A 6,000-nucleotide genomic window follows, 5' to 3' on the forward strand; every position below is an offset into this window, starting at 1 on the left:
GAATGGATTAAATGCTCCAGCCAAAAGACACAGGCTTGCTGAATGGATACAAAGACAAGACCCATATATATGCTGTCTACAAGAGACCCACTTCAGACCTAGGGACACATACAGAGTGAAAGTGAGGGGATGGAAAAAGATATTCCATGCAAATGGAAATCAAAAGAAAGCTGGAGTAGCTATACTCATATCAGATAAAATAGACTTTAAAATAAAGAATGTTACAAGAGACAAGGAAGGACACTACATAATGATCAAGGGATCAATCCAAGAAGAAGATATAACAATTATAAATATATATGCACCCAACATAGGAGCACCACAATACATAAGGCAACTGCTAACAGCTATAAAAGAGGAAATTGACAGTAACACGATAATAGTGGTGGACTTTAACACCTCACTTACACCAATGGACAGATCATCCAAAATGAAAATAAATAAGGAAACAGAAGCTTTAAATGACACAATAGACCAGATAGATTTAATTGATATTTATACGACATGCCATCCAAAAACAGCAGATTACACTTTCTTCTCAAGTGTGCACGGAACATTCTCCAGGATAGATCACATCTTGGGTCACAAATCAAGCCTCAGTAAATTTAAGAAAATTGAAATCATATCAAGCATCTTTTCTGACCATAATGCTATGAGATTAGAAATCAATTACAGGGAAAAAGACGTAAAAAACACAAACACATGGAGGCTAAACAATACGTTACTAAATAACCAAGAGATCACTGAAGATCAAAGAGGAAATCAAAAAATACCTAGAGATAAATGACAATGAACACACGATGATCCAAAACCTATAGGATGCAGCAAAAGCAGTTCTAAGAGGGAAGTTTATAGCTATACAAGCCTACCTAAAGAAACAAGAAAAATCTCAAGTAAACAATCTAACCTTACACCTAAAGGAACTAAAGAAAGAAGAACAAACAAAACCCAAAGTTAGCAGAAGGAAAGAAATCATAAAGATCAGAGCGGAAATAAATGAAATAGAAACAAAAAAAACAAGAGCAAAGATCAATAAAACTAAAAGCTGGTTCTTTGAGAAGATAAAGAAAATTGATAAGCCATTAGCCAGACTCATCAAGAAAAAGAGGGAGAGGACTCAAATCAATAAAATTAGAAATGAAAAAGGAGAGGTTACAGCAGACACCACAAAAAAAACCAAGCATCCTAAGAGACTACTACAGGAAATTCTATGCCAAAAAAAATAGACAACCTGGAAGAAATGGACACATTCTCAGAAACGTATAACCTTCCGAGACTGAACCAGGAAGAAACAGAAAATATGAACAGACCAATCACAAGTAATGAAATTGAAACTGTGATTAAACATCTTCCAACAAACAAAAGTCCAGGACCAGATGGCTTCACAGGGAATTCTATCAAACATTTAGAGAAGAGTTAACACCTATCCTTCTCAAACTCTTCCAAAAAATTGCAGAGGAAGAAACACTCCCAAACTCATTCTATGGGGCCACCATCATCCTGATACCAAAACCAGACAAAGATACTACAAAGAAAGAAAATTACAGACCAATATCACTTATGTAATATAGATGCAAAAATCCTCAACAAAATACTAGCAAACAGAATCCAACAACACATTAAAAGGATCATACACCACGATCAAGTGGGATTTATCCCAGGGATGCAAGGATTCTTCAATATACGCAAATCAATCAATGTGATACACCATATTAACAAATTGAAGAATAAAAACCATATGATCATCTCAATAGATGCAGAAAAGGCTTATGACAAAATTCAACACCATTTATGATAAAAACTCTCCAGAAAGTGGGCATACAAGGAACCTACCTCAACATAATAATGGCCATATACGACAAACCCACAGCAAACATCATTCTCAATGGTGAAAAACTGGAAGCATGTCCTCTAAGATCAGGAACGAGACAAGGATATCCACTCTCACCACTATTATTCAACATAGTTTTGGAAGTCCTAGCCACAGCAATCAGAGAAGAAAAAGAAATAAAAGGAATACAAATTGTAAAAGAATAAGTAAAACTGTCACTGTTTGCAGATGACATGATACCATACATAGAGAACCCTAAAAATGACACCAGAAAATTACTAGAGCTAATTAATGAATTTGGTAAAGTTGCAGGATACAAAATTAATGCACAGAAATCTCTTGCATTCCTATACAATAATGATGAAAAATCTGAAAGAGAAATTAAGGAAACACTCCTATTTACCACTGCAACAAAAAGAATAAAATACCTAGGAATAAACCTACCTAGGGAGACAAAAGACCTGTATGCAGAAAACTATAAGACACTGATGAAAGAAATTAAAGATGATACCAACAGATGGAGAGATATACCATGTTCTTGGATTGGAAGAATCAATATTGTGAAAATGACTATACTACCCAAAGCAATCTACAGATTCAATGCAATCCTTATCAAATTACCAATGGCATTTTTTACGGAACTAGAACAAATCATCTTAAAATTTGTATGGAGACACAAAAGACCCCGAATAACCAAAGCAGTCTTGAGGGAAAAAAACGGAGCTGGAGGAATCAGACTCCCTGACTTCAGACTATACTACAAAGCTACAGTAATCAAGACAATATGGTACTGGCACAAAAACAGAAACATAGATCAATGGAACAAGATAGAAAGCCCAGAGATAAACCCACGCACCTATGGTCAACTAATCTATGACAAAGGAGGCAAAGATATACAATGGAGAAAACACAGTCTCTTCAAGGAGTGGTGCTGGGAAAACTGGACAGCTACATGTAAAAGAATGAAATTAGAACACTCCCTAACACCATACACAAAAATAAACTCAAAATGGATTTGAGACCTAAATGTAAGACTGGACACTATAAAACTCTTAGAGGAAAACATAGGAAGAACATTCTTTGACATCAATCACAGCAAGATCTTTTTTGATCCACCTCCTAGAGTAATGGACATAAAAACAAAAATAAACAAATGGGCCCTAATGAAACTTCAAAGCTTTTGCACAGCAAAGGAAACCATAAACAAGACGAAAAGACAACCTTCAGAATGGGAGAAAATATTTGCAAACGAATCAACAAAGGATTAATCTCCAAAATATATAAACAGCTCATTCAGCTCAATATTAAAGAAACAAACAACCCAATCCAAAAATGGGCAGAAGACCTAAATAGACATTTCTCCAAAGAAGACATACAGATGGCCAAGAAGCACATGAAAAGCTGCTCAACATCACTAATTATTAGAGAAATGCAAATCAAAACTACAATGAGGTATCACCTCACACCAGTTAGAATGGGCATCATCAGAAAATCTACAAACAAATGCTGGAGAGGGTGTGGAGAAAAGGGAACCCTCTAGCACTGTTGGTGGGAATGTAAATTGATACAGCCACTATGGAGAACAGTATGGAGGTTCCTTAAGAATCTAAAAATAGATTTACCATATGATCCAGCAATCCCACTACTGGGCATATACCCAGAGAAAACCATAATTCAAAAAGACACATGCACCCCAATGTTCATTGCAGCACTATTTACAATAGCCAGGTCATGGAAGCAACCTAAATGCCCATCGACAGACAAATGGTTAAAGAAGTTGTGGTACATATATACAATGGAATATTACTCAGCCATAAAAAGGAACGAAATTGAGTCATTTGCTGAGCCGTGGATAGATCTAGAGACTGTCATACAGAGTGAAGTAAGTCAGAAAGAGAAAAACAAATATCATATATTAATGCATGTATGTGGAACCTAGAAAAATGGTACAGATGAGCCAGTTTGCAGGGTAGACGTTGAGACACAGATGTAGAGAATGGACATATGGACACCAAGGGGGGAAAACTGCTGTGGGGTGGGGATGGTGGTGTGCTGAATTGGGCGATTGGGATTGACATGTATACACTGATGTGTATAAAATTGAAGACTAATAAGAATATGCAGTATAAAACAAACAAAGAAAACAACTAATACTAAACTTTCATTGGGTTATTTGTATGGAAATATGTTAATATAAATGTTTCAGACATTACATGAAATTTCAAAAAAAAAAATTTAATTCATTGTGATTTATTTTCTTGTTATAGACATTCATAAGCAGAGGTAATTTTGTACCTATTTTGTCTTCTTTTATTTAAAGGGTTTCCCTTAAAACTCTGTAAGCATCAAGGCCTATAGAGTTTTGGACATCACTGACATGTTCCCTGGACTAAGTTAGTTTACCTGTGTAATCCTAGTCCGAGGAGGAGGTGGGTTTCTCAGAGAAACAAACATGCAATACCCATCACTGCCATGGGAACATGAACTCACTGAAGATTAGGAGAGTGGCAATAGCTCCTGGCCTGCAGTAGCATATATTTACTAAGACTTTCTACTGTTTAAATGAATTAGCTACTGCTGTGTAATAAAGTACTACAAACACTTGATGGCCAAAGCAACAACCACTTATTTAGCTCCTGAGTGGCTCTGTTGATCTGGGCCAGGTCCAGCTAATTTTGGATAGGCTGCTGGTGCTTCTGCATCAGCCATCCAGTGGGCCAAAAGTTGGCTGGTTTAGGATGGTCTCAGCTGTGATGACTCATCTCCACTCATCTTCCAGGTAGTCAGTCTCTCATCCTCTGGGAGGCTAGCCTGAGTGTTCATATGGTAGTTGGGTAGGTTCCAGGAGAGAGAACAAATCACATGGGGCTTCTTGAGACCTGGATTCAGAACTGACCATCACTCTTCTGTTGCATTCTGTCAGCCTAAGCAAGCAGATGTCTCTCCTTTCCCTAAAGCAGTTAAGGAACACCCTGGTAAAGGAGACCCAGCATCTTTGACAAATTTGATGGTGACCCTTTGCTATTGGCCTGAATTGACAGTGGGAGATACTACCATGGCATTACCAATGAGGATGTAGAGATTCCAGAATGGCAGAAACCAAGAGGCAGCACTTAATTATCAGTGGGAAGGTGGATATAATTACATAATACAGCAGTGCAAGAGTGGTTACCAAGTACCTTGACCTTTGGATTGTATAACAGTGGCTACTTTGTCATAGTGTCCCTAGGGGCAAGGTAAATGTAGAGCACACTAGCATTTCTTTAATTGCATGATACTGGCTCCTCCCCTAGTATACAGAATTCGTGTCAGTTCACAGACACACAAACCAATCAATGAGGGGACTGTTGACCGGTTTTCCTATCTGAAGGAAAACATGGTAATACCAGTGTGTGCGTGTGTGTGTGTGTGTATTCTCCTATTTCCCAAAGGTTGTTGAAGTTATTATTCAGAGTAACTGTGGGGATGGGGAATATGAAGACTCTTCAAAGCCTCCATAAACCCAATCTGTGTATAGCCCCAGCTCCACAATGTATAAGTGGGATAGATGTGGGAATAGAGGCTGCAGAATCCTCACACTGATCTTCAAACTTGTAGAGTAAGAGCTATTTCAATAGAAAGAGCCAAGTGGAAACCCTGGAAACTGACATTTTAGCCAAAACAACAACTCAGAAAGAATAATGCACTTCAGGAGGATTTACTGAGATTAATGCCAGAAGAGTCATAAAAGATGTAGTGGTAGTAGTCTCCATCATATTCCTTTTCCATTTATGACCCTTGCAAAACCAGAAGAATCATAATGGATAACAGTAGTCTGCTATAACAAAGTATGGTAGTCTCAATTTATAACTTCTATGCTGAGTGTTGAATCGTTGCTAAAAGACATCTACCAAATTCAGACACTTAGTATGTGGTGTTGACCTGGTGATCACATTACTTTCCATTCTCATTAATGAAGAGGCTGGGCTTCCCTGGTAGCGCAGTGGTTAAGAATTCGCCTGCCAATGCAGGGGACACGGGTTCGAGCCCTGGTCTGGGAAGATCCCACATGCTGCGGAGCAACTAAACCCGTGTGCCACAACTACTGAGCCCGCATGCTGCAACTATTGAAGCCCACGCGCCTAGAGCCCATGCTCCGCAACAAAGAGAAGCCATCACAGTGAGAAGCC

This window comes from Eschrichtius robustus, chromosome 10, assembly GCF_028021215.1.
Source record: "Eschrichtius robustus isolate mEscRob2 chromosome 10, mEscRob2.pri, whole genome shotgun sequence".
Lineage (NCBI taxonomy): Eukaryota > Metazoa > Chordata > Mammalia > Artiodactyla > Eschrichtiidae > Eschrichtius > Eschrichtius robustus.